Below are 19,782 nucleotides of genomic sequence, written 5' to 3' on the forward strand. Positions count from 1 at the left end.
TGCCAAGTCAGTTCTATTAATCAACACACAAACACCCAAACCTTTCAGCAATTAGAAGACTTGCAGAAAGTAATGCTGCTAGTAGTGTCTATAAATCAAGAGAAAATAAACAATCATTAAAGTTCTTTCACAGTAACAGAATCTGATAGTGACTCAGAAGCAGTAAGTGAGAACAGACAGTCTAGCTCCAGCCCTAATGGAGAAGAATCTTTGCCAGCTAATAATTTTCTGTTTCTTTCAGTAAATAAGAGCCAATGTCCTCGGTTGCAGGCTGGGTAACTAACGCAGGTTAAATCACCTATGTTCTGAAATTTATACACAGTCAAATGGCAATTTCTTTATTACTGACATAGTAACCCCCACGTATGTTCTTGTAATCCTCATTGACATTAATGAGAAATATACTGCTATGTGGACGTGTAAGGTAGCTACTGAGTCAAAAACCTTTCTCATTTTTACATCCTTGTAAGGCAGAGGTGCAAAACTGTTTTTATTGCTAGAGCCATACACAGATTAAGACAAAAATGTGCATCTTTTTTTCTCTTCACATATAATCCTGCCTGAATGCAGGACAATGGTTATCATGAGTCATATAAATATTTCTGATCTCTCTGGGAGAAAGTGAAATGGCTCATTCATTTCACACCATATTAATATTTTATTCTGTACCAACATATTTTGTGTTTCAACAGGAAGGCTGATACATACAAGACATGCACTATGTACTTTTTATCCAACTGAGTTTAACTGTTCCCAGTGAAGAGTTTTGAAAGTTATATTTGGATCCCTCTCTAGAGTATTTTTACTTGTTTCCCACTAGTCTTGAAAATCTTAGCCTGAAAAATAACCCAAAGGAGGTCTGGAAGAAAATAAACACACCAATATTTGGGAAAGTTACACAGGACAACAGTGATAATTATTAACCTGTTGAACAATAGTGAAATGGTTGACACAGTTCAAATTAATAAAGAGTTAGAAGAGGTTACTTTAATTATTGCCAATTACCATCAGTAGGTGCTAATAAAATTTGTTAATCTAGCTTGCTACATTTTCATGAAATTACAAATTTGATTGAGGAATCTGTTTAATATAGTTAGACATCTCCAGGGCACTAGACTTGGTACAGCGAAATATTTCAATGAATAGGAAGAATGGTGCAAAATCACTGGATTAAAAAGCATGAAAAAAAGTAATGAATGACCTTCAAAATGCAGTTGTGTATTGAGTCTTGCTGGGATGGAGTTAACTTTCTCCATGGCAGCCCTCACAGAGCTGAGCTGTGTATTGGTAGCTAGAAAGGTGTTGGTAGCACACCAGTATTTTGGATACTACTGAGCAGGTCTGGCACAGCACCAAGGCTGTCACTCTCACCCTCCCCCATCGAAGGCCAATGGGCTGGGGGTGGGTGACAAGTTGGAGGGGACACAGCTGGAACAGGCGGACCCAAACTGACCAAGGGGATATTCCATAACATATGATGTCATACTCAGCAATAAAAGCTAAGAGAAAGAAGATGGGGAGCACTCATTATTAAGTCTTTTTTCTTCTGAAACAACACTATGAGTACCAAAGACCTGCTTCCCAGGAAGCAACTGAACATCACCTGCTGATGGGAAGTAGAAAATAAATATTCTTATTAAAAAAAAAAGTCTCTCACACAGACACTTTGTTTTATTTAATTAAACTGCATTTATCTCAAACTATTAGTTTTTGATAATTTTTTTCCTTCTTTCCTGATGAATATGGGGTGTGAGAAAGTGGCTTGGTGGGCATGTGTCACCAGCAAAGCTCCACCCACCCCAAGCTGGAAATGGGAATTATTAGGAAGCAGACATCTTCTCAGGGAAGCCCCAGTAAGATCCATTCTTTGCTACACATGCATTATTACAATTTGGAAAATACAGAATTGTACTGCTAAAGCTTGTGGTTGAAAAAAATCTAGGGGAATATATAAAGAATGAAGAAAATGGGTTACGAAAATTTAGGCACTTTGATTGCTTGGAACTGTGTCACAGGGAAATTATTTCTCAATATTGTCCAATACATAGTCATAGGCCAGAAAAAAAAATCAGTTATACATCCAGGATTGGAAATATATTCTTGGGAGCAGAGAGTGTGAAAAGGACTTAGAGGTCATGGGAGTTAATCTGATGAAAATGAGCTGCTAAAGATAACACTGTGGCAAAAAGGTTAATGAGACCACTACATGAATCCACAAGAGGATATGAGAAGTTATAGAGAGATTAAATGACTGTATTGTTGGGTTTTTCACTGACCCCTCTGTATTAGGATCATTTCTGATATCCAGTGAAGAGTCCTAAAAAATGTGAGAAAATTTAGAGAAGAACCATGAGAATGATTAATGAACTGGAAAACACGTTTTATTGAAGGAGTAAATTAGTTCCATGTATTTAGTTTATCAAAGAGAAGATTATGGAGTCAAAGTCTGTTTGGTGAACAAAAGGCAATAGTGCATTCTTCAAGTAAAATATAGCTTGAATCTTAGTTAGACAAACTAAGACTGGGAACATGAACATGTCTTTGAAATATGAATTGTTTGCTTTTAATGCAGCTTATCAAGAGATTCTTCACCAGTGGTAAATTTGAAATCAGGATTAGATTTTGTTTCTCAAAGCTATCTTACTGTTGAGATCAATCTTCTGCAGTCAGAAGGTATCTGTTGGCTCTGCAAAGCATGAAATATTTTTTTTGTATCTCACAGAGGTATAAATGTTACATCAAAGCTTTAGTCTATATTAGAACTGGAAATTTTATATGCAAACGTTTTGCTGAATTCCTTTGTTTTCTCTATCTCACCTCTATTAATGTTCCCTTTGCCTGATGTTCTATAACAATTCATTTCAGTTTCTGTGGTATGAATGCTTATTAAAAAAGTACCTCATACATACATAGATATATGAGGAAACTTATTTACAGAAATATCTTCCTTTACTAATTGCTACTTTCCTAGGGAATATTAGCTTTTCACACCATTTCTAAGATGCTGAAATTTAAGGAGAGAAAAGTAAGGAGAAACAGAATAAGGAAGATAATTTGGAGAAGCACATTAGGAACAGTAAAATAAACACTCGTAACAGACTAAAACCAACCAGCACAGAGTCTTACATATGCCTCATATGGTATTTTCTTGTGATGATAAGCACATTTATAGGTGTTCACTTTCTCTTTGAAAAATTTCAAAATACCTATTTTGATTATTTGGTCTTTGTCATATTTCTCCCCTTACAACTTTCTTTGACTTCTCTTTTCCTTTTCGGCTCTTCTCAATAATAAGAAAAATCTTAAAATAACCCAGAGACATAAATTCAATGGAAAACATTCATTTACATTCAAGTTGGTTGATCCCCAGTAGAATCAGGGCAAAGGAATTTATTTTATGATAGTGGAAAAAATAGAAAGAGTCCCAATTCTGAAATGATTGGAAAGAGTTGATTAATTTAATATTGAAGCAATGACTACTAGGATTAATTTTGCTAATTGTTCACAATAGTAATTGACTGGACTACAGGGATAACCTTTTTCTCTTTCGGATCAACAGAAAAATTCCTAATAATGTAAGTAGGATGTGACTATGACTATGTTAACATGGTCTGCATTAAATTTATCTGAATACCTTTATAGGGGCCAAAAAAAGGTATTTTGAAATGAAAACACTGAAGTATTGAGTAGCTTCTAGGTAAATTAACATCTTTTGAAGTTAGTAATTACTTATTTTATTGTAATGTTTCAAATTATATCACCATAGAAATTCAAAATGACCCTCATGCCTGGAGTGACCATGGCATGGAGATCCAGGGAGGGTTTGTTAGCTTTTCTCTTTTAATATAGTGAGTGTGCTCACAGTCATGTCCATCAATCTTTCATACCCTTAATCCAGAATAAATTGTACAGTGGACATGCTTTAAGTTGTGGTAGCTTTGCTTTTGAAAATGTGGAATTGCAATTTCTCAGAAACTGGAATTATCATCATAGAATTGTCATAGAATGGCTTTGCTTGAAAGAGACCTTCAATATTATCTCACTCCAACCCCTCTGGCATGAACAGAGACACCTTCCACTAAACCAGGTTACTCAGAGCCTGGCCTTGAATGCTTCCAGGGATGGGACATCCACAATATCTGAGAGATACTTGTCAGATGTCACAGATAAACCCGAAAAGATTAAAATTGGCCTTTCGTGACCTATTTCCTGAAAAATCTTCATCTGCAAATGGTGAATACTACAAATTTCTAAATGGAAGAATTTACTGAAGTCATCTGTAAATATTTATTTTCTTTTCCACTAGTGATATTCTGCATAATGGAAGGTTACAGCTTGAGTGATTCCACAGACTACTATTAATTATGTGATAATGCACATGAAAGTTTCTCATCCAAAATCATTTCTTTTCCACCGAATTAAAAAATCCAATTGATATCTGTAGCTTATTATCAATCATGACTGTATTCTGGGAACATAAATGTGGCATTCATTTACAACTTTCTGATACTTTGGTCCAAGAACATCGTGAGCAGTACAGATGGTATTATTTGCTCCACAGCTCATCTCCTTGACATGTTCTGGATCTGTGCTCTATTCCACTGATGGATGTCTTTGTGGAAAGGTTATGTTCTGCCAGCATATTTACAGATGCCCCTTTTGCCTTCACAATTACTGAAAATTGATTAGTATAGTGAATGTCTGTGCCCACTTTGGCCCAGTAGTCCTATTCACAGAATATAAGGAAAGGTTATGCCCTTTGCCACTAATATGTTCCACAGACTTGTGGAACAGAGCAAGTGGGAGGAATTACTTCTCTTTTTTCCCCATAAAAAAATAAACTTTAATAGTTCCAAAGACTGTGGAAAACAATGTTTTTACACTGTATTCAGCCTGATGATCTGCACTTAGAATCATAGAATCAACCAGGTTGGAAAAGACCTCCGAGATCATCAAGTCCAACCCTTGACCCAACGCTGCTGTGGTTACCAGACCATGGCACTAAGTGCCACATCCAGGCTCATCTTAAAAACCTCCAGGGATGGTGAATCCACCACTTCCCTGGGCAGCCCATTCCAATGTCTGATTACTCTGTCCATAAAAAATTTCTTCCTAATATCCAACCTAAACCTCACCTGGCAGAGCTTAAGACCATGCCCTCTTGTCCTACTGCTGGTTGCCTGGGAGAAGAGACCAACCCCCACCTGGCTACAACCTCCTTTCAGGGAGTTGTAGAGAGTGATGAGGTCTTCCCTGAGCCTGAGCCTCCTTTTCTCCCTCAGCCTCTCCTCATAGGCCTTGTGCTCGAGTCCCTTCACCAGCCTTGTTGCTCTTCTCTGGACCTGCTCCAGCACCTCAATATCCTTCCTGAACTGGACACAACACTCCAGGTGTGGCCTCACCAGCACTGAGTACAGGGGAAGAATCACTTCCCTGGTCCTGCTGGCCACAGTGTTTCTGATACAGGCCACCTGTGTCCTTGTTCTCCAGAGTGTCTTCAAGACAGCAGTATATAAATGGAAAGACAAGGAAAAGTAGATCAGGAAAAGACAGCAAACTGAGGGGAAAAAAATCCCAACAAAACAAAAGACTACTATGATATTAATCAGATTTCAATTAGCTAAACAAGATTCTTTTTTCCTATGAAATTCATGTTTCTGATTCTTGATCTACCTTATTCTGCTGTCATTATTTTATAATGATATCAAAGACACTAGAAGTCCTTTCATATAAAAGTAGAAAAAAACAACTTTACAACCATGTGTTACAGGCCCAGAAGCAAAACCTCCTGGCTTCTGTGTGAATATAGACAAAAGTGGCTATGCTTAGGAACACCTTGTCCTTTAATAGTTGCATTTTTTAGGGAAAACTTCGTGAGTTGAAAGAACTTCTTGAGAAGATTGTAGCCCTGCAGAAGTTTCAGACTATCTGCAGCCCTGAGGATCCAATCTGCTATTTGGATCTGCAAAGTTTTTCTTTTTGAAACTTAAGAAAAAGACAAGAGGAGGGGAGAACCTTCCCTTCATCAATTTGTTTATGAAAGATCCCTACTTTATTAACATGATTTGCCTGTTCTCTTATTTATTTAGGGCAAAATCCTAGCACAGTTGCAGTTTTGAACTAAAAACCTGTTTGATTCTGGTTTGCACAGAACTTCTTTGTCTGTCATTCTTCTCTAAGATTATTGTGACATTTCCTGAAACTTTTGCCTACTTCCCACATTTATTTTCAATGAGAATGTAGCTGTAGGCCCTGGTTGTTTAACCGATAGCTAAAAAAATAAAAGCAATGCCTCTCATATCATGAGCCCAGGTAGCCTTAACCTCTAATGTTTTGCTTGTATCCAGTTTTTCCAATATTGCTGTTTATTTTCTCCTGTATTTGAATTGAATTTCTCTTTTCACTTGTGAGAAATTTTATTTTTCCTTCCTTCCTTCCTTTTTTTCTTCCTTCCTTCCTTCTTCCTTTTTCCTTCCTTCCTCCCTTCCTTCATTCCTTCTGTTTCTCTTTCTTTTTCTCTTTCTCTTTCTTTCTCTTTTTGTTCCTCTCTCTATCTGTGTCTCTATCTCTCTCATCTCAATTTTTAGGAAACACAAGAGACTTAACATATGTCAGTGATGACCCTTTTGCTTGTGGATACAGAACACAGGCTTTTTGAAGAGGCAAGGGAAAGACCTTAGGGTGGATGTTGCTCATTCCTGATCCCTGTGGTGCTACTGGAAACACTGAGTGTCTTTTTTAAAACTGAATAGACCTAGACAGGCACAGTGGCGTAGGACGCTAGGGATTAACTCAAAAGGTAAGGTTAGAGAAAAGATAAGGTTTATAAAAATACAGATTAAAGAAAAAAGAATAAGATTAAGAGGAGAGACACCCTTACAAATCAGTACAGTCAAGAGTGAAACTGCTGCATTCTCCTCACTGAAAAGCTAACCCTTCCTTTTTTCAGAAATGTTCAAAGTAATAAACAGTGCCTTGAACTCCTCTAGCCTCCTTTCTTTTAACCTTATCCTTCTAGCACACCCCATGTTATGTCCGCCAGGGACATCTTTGACTCTTTCAAAAGCAAGTGGCTCAATTAGAAAAGAAGCAGCATTTACCACACAGCCCACTGACTACCACAGCCTCCTTTAATCCCATCTAAGCTGAAAGCATCCATTTATATGTCTGCTTAGTCACAATGGAACATATTGATTATCAATACAGGCACCACATTTTCAAACCAAGTCAACTGTAGGGTTCACCATCTACAGTTGTGACACTGTTTTTAAAAAGATCCCTGGTCTGTGACATTTATGGCCATACTTTCAATAGGTTTTGTTTCCAGGGCTTCGTTACCTTTACTGTAGTCCCTTTACTTGTCTCTGGCCCAAAGGGCAGTGGTGCTGAGCTCTTCTTAATAGCTGGGAACTGTCTTCTGTTCTGCCACTTCATTAGCATAGTGAGACTGTTATCCTCGAGGAAGCTGCCAATAATGCCACCAGAACAGAAATGCATATAATCAGACAAAAGGAGCAATAAATATTGCTAACTATTTATAAATAAAACCATTAATGTTTATACTTATTAATCACTTTTAAATTCAATAGCAAGAAGAAATAACAACTACTTCTTGCTAGCTAACACCATTAAATAACATGGTCAATAGACTTTTTAATTTTTTTCAAGTTCCTTAAGGAAAATTGAAAACTAGGACATGAATCTTTTATTGATGAGCTTTGGATACATGGCCACTTCTTTTGTCATGGGTTCTTTAAATGCTGTAAAGTTCCCAAGATTGTTCTATATGATGTACTTAACAAGACTTCTTAATCAGCACTACCACTGTTTCAACAGAACAAGCATAGTTCTGATTTACCAACCCTAGTAGGTTGCTTTAACTAAGTCAAGTTTACACTTATTGCTTAATATTGATTACTGCTGAAAACCCGTGGGGGCGTGGCTAGGCAAGGCGTTTTGGGCTACAATTGGAGTGGTGTCCCTTTGAGGGACACCACTAGTCCCTTTGAGGGTAAGTCTATAGTCTAAACTGAGGCTTGCTCAAATTTTGAAAAGGAAAAACAAAAAAGGGAACCTCGTCTTTTCCTTAGCCTTTTCCAACTATACTCCTGGACAAAATACTTTAGTAGAGAAACAAGTCAAAGAAAAAAATAATTGAATTTAAAAAATGTGAACATGAAATCATTATTTTTGTTTTAATTTTCACCTGCCCAATTTGATGGCTCCTCAAACACCTCCGGGATATTGTAGAATTACAGGGTTATTCACAGAGTGTCAATTTAGGCAAGCATGAAGGGTTAATATCTGACGTAGTTTGAAGCATAGTAATGTGATTATACCTTTATGGTTTCATCATCATTTGTCATCCTCTTGAGACAGTGATTCGATGATGAGATAGCAGCTATATGATGCAATGTGAGTGTGTTTGCACACTTCTCTGCTTGATTTCAGCTTACTTTAAGGCTTTGACCTCATGGCTTCTGTTTTTAATGAGTTACAGTCTCCTGCTTTGTTTCTGTATGAGATTCTGTGACTCAGCCTGTAACAACAGACATTCCCAGTATTTTTAAAATCTGTCCCTAATTTAACAATCTCTCAGAATTTGTGTCAGGTGGAGTCTGGAAGGATTCAGACTTTATACACACACCTTAGTTCCAGATTACTTATTCCTTAATTATGAAATGAACACTCCAAAAGGAAAACTACTAGCACCAAAACTGAGCAGAAAAAAACCTAAGAAAAAAGTACAGCTGATAGGTGAGGGAAGTTTTTCGAAGTTGTGTTAGATACCTAAAGAAATGGAGTTTTGCACTGACAAAAAGTATTTTCTTCGGTTAAAAACCAGTCCTGGCTAAAAGGGAGGTGAAGTCCACGATGAAAAAATAATGGGAAAAGTATGGGGCCTGATAGCAATGAATAAATTCAGTATTAGATAATGGAGAGAACTGATAAAGAAAACTAAAGCAGTCAGTTGAAAATCTATGGGTAATAGGGCAAAGATAACAAGAAGTTCTTTAAACAGGAACAAAATGCTTACAGTTTGTAGAACTATGGATGGTAAAATTGTTAACTCTAGTAGAGAAAATGCAGAATTAAATATATACATCTGTTTTCCAAAAGAAGAATGAAATATTTTATTTTCTCTCGCTTCTGAGAAAGAGTTCTAAGCAGCAACACTAAATATTTTCAAATCTACAGAATTAGATAATTCACTGTCAAGAAAATCACTTTTCTGTGGAGCTACCTGAATTAATTTTTTAGCAAATCTATATTCTGAAGGACTTCCAGAAGCTTGGAAAAATAGTCATGGTCCAACATTAACAAATAGTGAATTAACTGGCCTTGAAAACAATTTGCTAGTTAGCCCAAGCCTTACCTAGGAAGAATTTCTTGGATGGAAATTGAAATTACAATTGACGTCAGTCAGTGCAACGTTATGGAAAATATTTTTTTCTAATGTTCCTTTGTTTTGATGAGATCGTGAAATATTTTCATAAAGAAATCATCCTGATGAAACATATCTATGTGTTTTATTGTTTCAGAAACGTTGCGTGCAGCTGGCAGATGTGACACGGCATCCATGGGTGCAGCCAGGTGTGATGCCTGAGGTATCTGAAACCACACAGAACTCCTGTGTCTAGACAGCTGGATTGTCCCCTGGTGACCACACTGAGGGGGATTCATCTGCCTCATAAAGGTATCCAAGAATTATTATTCCTGTGTTGAAACTAGATTCCTTTTAAAGTCAACAGATAAAATATGCACCTTCCCCAAGTGCCTTTTGTGGGGTGAAGTGAAACATCACTGCAGGGGGCTGAATTTCCATCCATCAGATATGGGGAAAGATAGTGAAACTGAAACTAGATGATGGCAACCCAATGCAGTTAAAAAAAAAATATTGACAGTCTGGAAAGAGTTTGGAAAAGATCTATTGAAGCATTTCAGGGTTTGGAAAAGATACTTTGTAGTGAGAAACTAAAGAAGTGCTATCAATTTTGTTTGTCCAGAAAGGTTAAGAGGTTGCAACCTACGATTACATCTGAAGAAGTTGTTTTTGATCATAGAAGGCTCTTTAATCTTCCAGAAAAAAACCCAAAACGCACAGCATAAAATCCAACAGTCGAAAGCTCAAACTAGCACAAAGTAAGTGTAGAAATTAAAGCACACGTTATTTACAATGGAAGAAGCTGTGTGGAGGAAGCTGTGTGACTGTCACAGCTAGTGACTGTAAAAGCTTATCTTGGGATATAGAGGCTTCTCGCTGCCTTGAATGCATACCTAAGCAATGTGCTGCCATGCAAAGCAAAGAGATGAGCTTGGTTACATTCCTGGTGAGATTTTGTGGCCCAGGATGCACCAAGCAACAGACCGAATACTCGCAATTATTCATTCTGGCTTTGAAATGTATGAATTTCAAAACCTGTTTTCATAGGGTAGAAAAGTAGCATTGTACATTTATCAGTGTTGCTTCAACTTCCAAAGAGGCCTGGGAGAAATTATTAACTAAGGCAAAAAGGAAAATGAAAAATGGGGAAATGATAAGGAGGTAAAATGAAAAATAATTAGAATTTTTACTCCCACTATCATCCATTTGTTTTAAATTTGATTTTGCATCTAAAATTTTTGTTTTTATTTATTTCAAATTTAATTTTTCTAAGTTTTTGGAAAAAATACATAATATTTAATTTGATATATTTTTATTTGCCTGCCATTTTTTTTCTCTCTGTCCTTTTCATCTTAAGCTTTTTATTTGGCTGAAAATAAAATGAAAGCACATTTCCGTTTTCCTTCATGACATACACATAGAAAAATAATGAAACAATACAATGACATTTTTTCACAGCTTAATGAACTTGGAAAAATTTTTAACCAGTCCTAAATAAATAGGGACTCATGTCTTATTGTTTAATGATTAAATGATTTTCATGACACCTGTGTACTTTTACCTTTTTTCCAGTACTTTGAAGAAAAAATTACCATAGGTTTATATCCACAAAGAATTAAGTTGTTTCTTTACATCTTTATAGAGCAGCTGCTGCTGAAATACTTTTATAAATGAGACCATTTTATAAAATAGCATCTTAGAGGAGGCTCTTCTGTTTAGGTAGCTGAGAATGCAGGCAGACTTAACCCACTTGGTATTATGTTTGGAACTTTTATATATATATTTTGATTTCTGTTTACAGCTTTTTTTATTAGCGTATCTTTTTTTCAGTGCACAGGTTTGTGGAGCAAGCAGCTGTTCATTTGTTTTGTCAGTAATGGAAAGAAGACTTGAACAGCTGATGACAGGTAATTTGGGCTGATGTTCAAGTTCTTATAATAGAACTGTGTGGAAAGCTATCACTTTATCTTACAGTGTCTGTATATGTGTGACAAGACTTTCAGAACAGAAGAAGAAATTTGCACTTCACAGGGTAAATAATAAAACATGAGAAAATAGACAGTGGTGTTAAGAATGGCGTGCAGAAAAACTACACTAGGAAGCCATTTCTGGTGCACAACAAGGTGTTTTGCTGGTTGTATGCTGCTGGAAGTTTTGATAAGGGTTTGTGACTGTCATGTGTTGGCACCTCTTCTATCAGTTTTTAATACAAATCTGGAGCATGCTCAGAATATCTTTTTTTTTTTTAATTGGAAAATGAGTAACATTGCCTAACTATAGGGTTTCAGGAATTTCTAGGGAAATTTAGTTTGCTTGCATTTTGTCCATTTGGAGCCTCATTTCCCCTTGTCATTCAGTCTCTGGAGATTTCTCTTCTGAAAAGAGAAATCTGGCAGTTCTTTGACAGCTCATGAATGTTTCCAGTAAATCATCCCCACATGTTCATGGCTGTCCGTTGTTCTACACATACTTGCATGCAGGAATTTGTATTTCTGTCATCCCTCAAGGGAAACTGTTCCTCCACGGTTTCCTGGAAATTGCATTTGTAGTAATTACAGTTGTCTTGTACTTCTACCTTTCCTGACCTTGAAAGGACCTTTTGTGTACCTATCCCTGCCCTCTGCTGCTTTTCTCTGTCACTGGCAACCCTCTCACTGCCTGTCCTACCCAGAGTTCAGGGAGTTCCCTGTTACCTCCACTACAGCAGTATTTGGCTCCCTGCTGCCACTTTTTAATTCGTTCTGTCAGATTTCCTACCACTGCTGGCTTCAAAAGTTTATTTGCTGTAGGCAACAGAGAGTCCACATATGGAGTGCCTGGAGATGCTGTCCTGGCTGCTGCCCATGCCTTCTGTTAGTGTGTGTCTCCAGTTGTTCAGTTGCTTCTTAACTTGCTCACGAAGCTGTGAAAAAGCCCTTTTTCCGTAGATATCCTCGTACATTTGCATTGCAGATGGAATGTCGGTCATTGCTTGTGAAGAGTAACTCAGTGGTTTTGCTTAGCATCACAAAAAAAAATTAAAAAAGAAAATATGTTATGAAGAGTTCAGGTGATAGTACAATCATCAGGAGCCATATGCCACACAAGAATGGCAAAAGCTATTTGTTTCAGCCAGAGACCATGTAGCATATTCCTTATCATTATTTAATAGGAGGTAATTATTAAGTATTTGGATACACAGAAATATATTCTGTAGCTAGTCATGGCACTTGAAAGCTTGCCACTTGCATAGTGAAACAACCTCAGGATATATATTGGTACTCATGAATTACTTATTAACTCTACTCTTTTCTGTGTCTTCTGCTTTCCAATTTAAGTGGTTTTGGCCTTATTGTGCTACATGGTGGGACTTAAAGGTCATTTTACAACCTGTGGATTCCCTAGTTGTCACTACACTCCTTCTGGTATTGTGTCTTCATGTGGCAGTTGGATTAAGACAGGATGATACAGCTTAATGACCTAGAATGGGAATGTGGTTCTTGGAATGCAAAATAGAGAAGAAAAGCTTCATGTAAGTTAATGAAAAATTGAGGAGACAAAATAAAAAGATACAAATAAAGGCAAGGGGGAAAGGTAAGGCAATGCATAAATGGCAAATAGACAAGTCAATAATTAATGACAATAAAAAAATGACTACCTGAAAAGTGCAAGGCATAGCTTTTATTCTGTGAAAGATATTCTCATTGGCCACTCTAAATTAAAAAAAGAAAAAGAAGAGTTCTTGGATGTTTTTTGTCCTTGGTAATCTTCAGCATTCCGTTCCCTCCCATAACAAGAATTTGTCAATATTCAGACAAATAGCCTGAACAGTACAAATATTGAAGTTTTTCCTTCTAAGTATAAAGGAAATTTAAAACTATCTAAACACATTTATTTTTTGATGTATTGCAGTTGACTTGAATTCTTGTTTATATCTTCAGCAAATGTCCTCTTGATTTTAAATCCACATAAAGCAACCTCCAAAATTAAACAACCCTGTATTTCAGTCCCTGTAAATTGCACTATACAATTAATAATACATCCAGTGTATTATTTTTGAGGAATAGAGAGTCAGTTATATACTTTTCGTGAGCTGTGTTGGGATTTAGCCACCTACCTTCCATTCACATTAATGGGACTCACGCAGATAAATTACCCTCAACAACAGAAGTTTTCACCCTTCGGTCTCAAGCCAGGCCTTCAATTACAACCCAGAGAACCAAACACACCCTGCAGTTATGAAAGATGTATGCCTGGGCATTCAGCATAAAGAGGGAAATATCAAAATAAGGTTATTTGGCAGGAACTGGGAAAAAAATGTTATTTTATAAACGACAGACAGGACAGATGGAACTAAAAGTCATGCAGCTGAGAGAAGGATCAAAGAAGAACAACTATTTCCTTGATGCAGAGAAGAGAAAGCAACAACAAAGTGTGCAGTACAGAGTGTGCTCCTGACATGGCTGGGTCAGCCAGCAGCTTAGAGAGACTTCTGAGCAGGGTAAAAGGGACTGGAGTCAGACAGAGGGAGATGCATCAATATTCTGAAAAGACAGAAAGACAAAATGTGGTTTTTAAAGCCTTCCCTGTGAAGTTGTCAGCTCTTAGTCTTTCCTTATGATTATGAAATATATTAAATTGTTTTAATATTAAGGTGCTATTGCTAGTCAGTCTGATATTTATTTTCTAAAGGAAAATGCAAATAATCTAATGAACAACATTTTGAGAAAAACAAACCCTCAGGCTAGAGAACTAGATTATTTGCATGTATTTGGGAGGGTAGAATGAAATGGAAAGAAAGACAGACAGAGAGAACAAGGGAGAAAGACAAATACAATTTAAATCAAACCTATGACTTTTATAGCCTGAGATTTTCAATTCTGGAGTTGTATTTTTGTTAAAGAGTCTTATTGTTTTCAATCTTTAGCTTTTATTTAAAAATAAAATAAAATTACATTAGAAATTGTGTTAGAGAACCGAGCAGGCTGGCAAATCCCCAGGTTTTTCAGATGTTCAGTTAATGTCCAGGACATGTAACCCAGGACTCAGGTCTGGACATACTAGCCCAGATGTCACAATGTGCTTGTGCTCCATGTGATGTGAGTCAGCCTCTCTAAAGCCCTGTGGTGAAATCCAGGACACCTTCCCCCACTGTCTGCCTGGCAGTCTTTCCACAGGGGCTGTGAAGCTGGGATCTTCCAGCTTCTTAAATGTATATTACCAGGAAACAGCAAGAGGGTGTCTTTAGTCTCTGAGATTAAATGTGTTTAGAAATGGTCCCTAGAGAACTGTTTCCTTAAGATATATGTTTTAGCCAGTGCTTCACAGCTATGTGTTTTTGGAGAGAAAGAGGACTTTTTAAATGGATTTTTTACATTTTTTTTTCTCAACCCGATGCTATTCAAAAGATGAATTAAAGCTTGAGTGCAGTTACTTCATCCTGTTCCAGAATATCGTTTTATTTTTATTTAATGTATTTAGGTTGGTGGATAGGTAAATGATTGTAATGTGAACCTGTTTCTCATTGATGAATGTGTCTAGAAGAATAAAGGAAGAGAGGGCAAGAGGAATAGATATTAAAGTGAACAATATATTTCAGTGTCTCTCTTGCTGTTCCATTAACAGTGCCCATGAGAAGACCCATCTTACATTTCATAGCCGTTCTTTTTTTCTCCCATTTCCTCTTCCCTCTTGAGCATCATTTATAGAAAAAGTATATCCCTAATATTTTCTATAGTCTTTGACTTGGCAATTCATTATTTGCCACAAACTAAATTTTTTTTGGTGTTTCTGGAGTCTTAGGTGTATTTCTACTGTATGTGGGCTTGAAGCACAAATTATATATTTATTGTTAGCAATACATTTTACAGCTTAAAGCTTGCTTCCTTCTGCCAGTGCTCCTTTTAAATAACTCATGGATTATTCAGGTAAAATAATAATTATCTTCCAAGGATTCAAATAAAAATAATCTGTACTGACTGTCACTGCTTTATCATAATGTTAGATAACAGGATAAGTTCAAATGAACATTTTTAGTTTCTTTCTGTCTTGGTAATTTGCAGCTAAGATTACATTTCTGTGATTTTCATCTCCCATGGCTCAAGAATTCTGACATTTCTCCCTGCCTCCTATGTAACCCCCCCAGACTCATTCATGTACTTCTTAGGCTAAAATTAATATAATATGAATGCAAATTGAACCGCAAGACTGTGCAAGAACATTTGGTATTTGAAGGAAAAGCTCTTCTCACATATCTGCATTGTTGCTGAAAGAACAGGAAGAATTTCCACTGAATCAATAACGGTTGGAGCAGATTCAAGTGTGGTTTTAGCAGAATGGTGAGGGAAAAATTCCCTGGTGATTCCTCCTCAGAGCTCGCATTATCCAGGAGCCCCCTCTTGCAAAGAGTGGTGGAGTACCATTGACATGCAACCTTCCTCTCTAGGAGGAAATATTTCACAACAGCACTGTTTTCAAGGTTATCTGTGGGTGAGCTTGGGAAATCCAAACCCCACAAATTTCTGCTCGTTCTGTTTCAGATACTTTGCAGTTTTGTGGGTGTTTGTACCAAAGTGGTGTGATGCCTTGTTAGCAATGAAGTAGCTTCGTGCTAAGATTTATACTGAGACTGGAATCCAAATTACATGCTGAGGATGTGTGACTCGGTTCCAGTACTGTGTCCTAGGCTGGTGTCATATGGCAGTTTGCTGTTATGGAAATTACCTCAGACTGGTGATAATGTTAAATGTCTGTTCATCTGTTCAACTTATGTGGGAATTTCTTTGTTCTCAAAACCAAGAATGTGCAGAGGAAGAAGAACAAACCAAGTCTGCTTAACACTTCTCACTAACACTGAATATGCTGCTGTGTGGGTGACAGTCAGTGTAAGTCATTTGAAAAGAGGAGCTTGAAAGTAGGTTTTAATAAATTCAGTTATCATTTTTCTAACAGTGTTTTATGACTTTTTGCCAGCTGCAATAGGTAGAATATCATCTGGGAATACTGCAACATATAATTTTTCACTGATGCTGTATCAGTGGAAGATGGACCTTGCCCAAAGTTGTGCATAGAGAGCTGTGAAATGTGGCAATGGAATCTCTCGAAGAAACAGTTTTCGTTGCTGAATATGTATGCTGAAAATCAATTATGTGTAGATTGGCTGTGAGAGAGACAAGCTGTTCTGTTGATTTAGGCATGACCTGTGTGATGACGCTTCATCTCCCACTCAACTAAATATTCTTTCAAATGACATATTAATGGGAGGGCATCCAAAATACTTTCTAGGCAAATGAATGTGTAATAGCTGGATGGTTTATTTGGTTTTTCAGTAATCCTTAGAGGATCAGAAAGGGGATTTATTTAGTAAGTTATAGTGTGTAGTTACCTGTGTTAAAGTGTCTTGAAATATAGTAGGTTATAGTTGCAGATCTGTTCTGTTCTTTTCTTATTTTGCCACATTTGTAAAGCACTGTGGAAAATGTCAGCCAACTTTTCATGGCATGGTAGGAGCGCAGGTGGGGGATGTTTAAGAAATAGGGTTGTAAAAGAGATGGTGAGACAAATTACCCAGTAATCCTTCCTGCTACTCTTAGGACTATTCAAGTCTTTCATCCTCCATCAAATTCCTTCTATTCAAAATTTAGCATAAAGAGCATAACACATTTCTCCATAGTTGAAATAAAACTTACCTCGTGAGCCTACCTACATAACTCCATTTAATACATTAAATGTATTTTGGGATATCGTCTCTTTACTTGAACATATTGTGCTGAGACAGAAACTTCTCATACAATACTATACAGCTTTTAGCTCTGTACATGTCTGGTCAAATGTCCTCAGCATATACTCACTCTCTGCAGCTGGGAAAGTGAGCCACAGGTGTTACACTTTAATAAAGGCTGTTTTTTCTCCATCTGGTTCCCTGATATACAGATTGAGGTTTTTATCCCTTCATGAGCAGGAATGAGTCCCTTTGATGCTACTGTATGTTCTGCATGGAGGAGAAAAGGAAATTGAGTTTCACTGAATGTTGGATTTGGTTTGGAGCACATCTCTGCTGGGGGAAATTGAACTGTTTCTGAAGCACTTCAGAATTTTGCCTCAGAAATTTCACTTTTGTAGACCAACAGTGATACTGCTATGTGTCCCACTGGCAGCAATAGTGGACCAAAATGATTCCTGTCTATGGTACAGTTAGGAAATCAGCACAACACTTAAAAACCAAATATGTCACTCAAATAAAATGATTAAGTCTAAATTCTGTAGAATTCAAGAAAACCTCTCCAAGTCTACTTGTCATCAGATTTGTCCCAGATTTTTTGGGAAAACCTTCCCTCAGACACTCAGAGTTCTAACACTGGGAATGCACAGCAGGATCACATGTTTACTATGTTTACTGCTTGGGAGATGTCTGTCCTGGTTAATTCAGAAAACCACCATTCATACATGTAGGGTCAAACTAGAGCTCAGTTTGTTGCACGAATTTAGCTGATTTGTATTGAGTTTTACTAAAACTTCTGCAACGATGTAAGGGCATGACAGGAAGAATACACTGAATTAATTCATTTTTCACAATGACAGACAACTGGATAGTCTATGGAGAAGGCAGATCATAGGATTTTCCTCCCACTGACTTGTAAGTCTTAGACACTGCGGTGTAAGTCTTGGCTTCTTTCCTTTTGGTTTGGTGTATATGACTTAGCTCTTACAGGCAGACTGCTTGCCAGATATCTGGATATTCTTGGAACACAGGAGTTGTCTGCCTCCTCTCCCACAGGCTGGGGATAGTCTAATCCTTAGCTGCTGTAATTGACGGCCAAATCCTTCAATGGCTGACTAGGCAGAGGAAGAGGTAGAGGTCTGTTCTCAGAAATGTGCTCAGGTTCTGCATCTGTCTCACAGGAATGCCAAGTGCAGTTCTGAGATACCTTCACAGAATCACAGAATAACAGAATGGGTGGAAGGGAACACAGTGGGTCATCTGATCCAACCTCCCTGCTCAAGTAGGCTCATCCTAGATCACATGGCATAGGCTTGTGTCCAGACAATTTTTGAATATCTCCAGTGAGAGAGACTCCAAACTTCCCTGGGCAATCTGTTCCAGTGCTCAGTCACCTGCAGAGTAAAGAGGTTCTTCCTCATGTTCAGGTGGACCTTCAGTGCATCAGTTTCTGCCCATTGCTGCTCATCTTTCCTTGCTGGCAGACCCTGTGCATTGGCTCTGATATCCCTGTGTGAGATAACTCTCCCAGCTCTGAACCACATCTGGTAGGACTAACTCTCATCCTTGGTGTTCATAGAGATATCTGGAGGTTTCAGCTAACACTAGCATTTTACCTGTCTCTGGGCGCCTGACTTTAAGCTGGGAACGTGCTGAGCCTCACTATGTAGACCCCCTGTTAAATACCTGCCATGTGGCAGGAGACCATCCATCATTAGTTATGTTTTATGACATATTACCCTTATTTTCTATGTTGTCACTTCTGGTGCTCCAATCCATAGTCAATGCTGTCCAGAATATCAGTAGCATGTGGAAGCATCTTTGAGAACCTGGACATAAAAATGCCTACCAATCCTTGAATTTCGAAGGGAGTCTTTCCACCGTTTGTCACTTACCACTCACTCAGTTTTTCACTGTGAGCTATGTCTCTACATGAAATGTGAGCCATAGCTATAAGCCAGATGTCAGTAAAAAAGTGGATTATCCCTCCTTCAGCATCCCTTATTGTGATTCAATTTTCGTACATGATAGACAGTGCTATTCAACAAGCGGCAGTGTCACTGGTCAGCATTTGATTTAAAAAAACAATATGAAACCATAAACTAGAGAGGTACTTGGTCAAAAAATTAATCAGTAGGTAGATGAAGCCAGTAATACAAACATGCTGTAAGCTGAGAGTAATGCAAGAAAGCAGATCTGTGTTTGAAGTCTACAATCTTGATTTGCATGGGTGCAGTAAAGAAGGCTATTTCTGAAAGGAATAGAGATTAAAGGTGTTGAGAGAAAAGAGAATAAAGGTTCTGAGAGAAAATAGAAGCATTTTTAAAAGAAAAAGGACTGGGTGTGTGTGATCATTTTTACTAGTTTAATCTGATGATAAGAAATATAGTATTTGGCTTGTCAGCATTTGATCTCAAAATTTGTTTAAAGGATTCGGGAACAAAATCTCACATGAACAAGAGCAGCTTCTGCTTAAGTAGGGCGTTGCTTTTCTGATTGTTTTAACAGGCAATATGCAATATGCAATATCAGAGGTCAATAGAGTTTGCTGTAGTTATCAGGAGAAAATAGGGTTCATGGTGAGTTGAGAAAACAGAAATCTTTTAATATCCACAATACTATTTAATGTTTGACAAATGATTCTGTATACACACATGTGTGTACATGTGCACGCAAACATAGACACATGCAAAAAGAT

The 19,782-nt window shown here is 37.4% G+C and overlaps 1 long non-coding RNA gene across 1 annotated transcript in view; it reads left to right on the plus strand.

Moving 5' to 3' along the window:
* Positions 1-10,011: 10,011 nt before the first annotated feature.
* Positions 10,012-19,782, plus strand: part of LOC127481571 (uncharacterized) — a 78,546-nt gene continuing 68,775 nt past the window's right edge. Inside the window, exons 1-2 of the long non-coding RNA XR_007908256.1 lie at positions 10,012-10,143; positions 11,216-11,292. This is a non-coding gene — a long non-coding RNA (uncharacterized LOC127481571). The remainder of the gene's footprint in view (positions 10,144-11,215; positions 11,293-19,782) is intronic.

This window comes from Manacus candei, unplaced genomic scaffold, assembly GCF_025592945.1.
Source record: "Manacus candei isolate 608988 ecotype Guabito, Panama unplaced genomic scaffold, ASM2559294v1 h1tg000007l, whole genome shotgun sequence".
Classification (NCBI taxonomy): Eukaryota; Metazoa; Chordata; class Aves; order Passeriformes; family Pipridae; genus Manacus; species Manacus candei.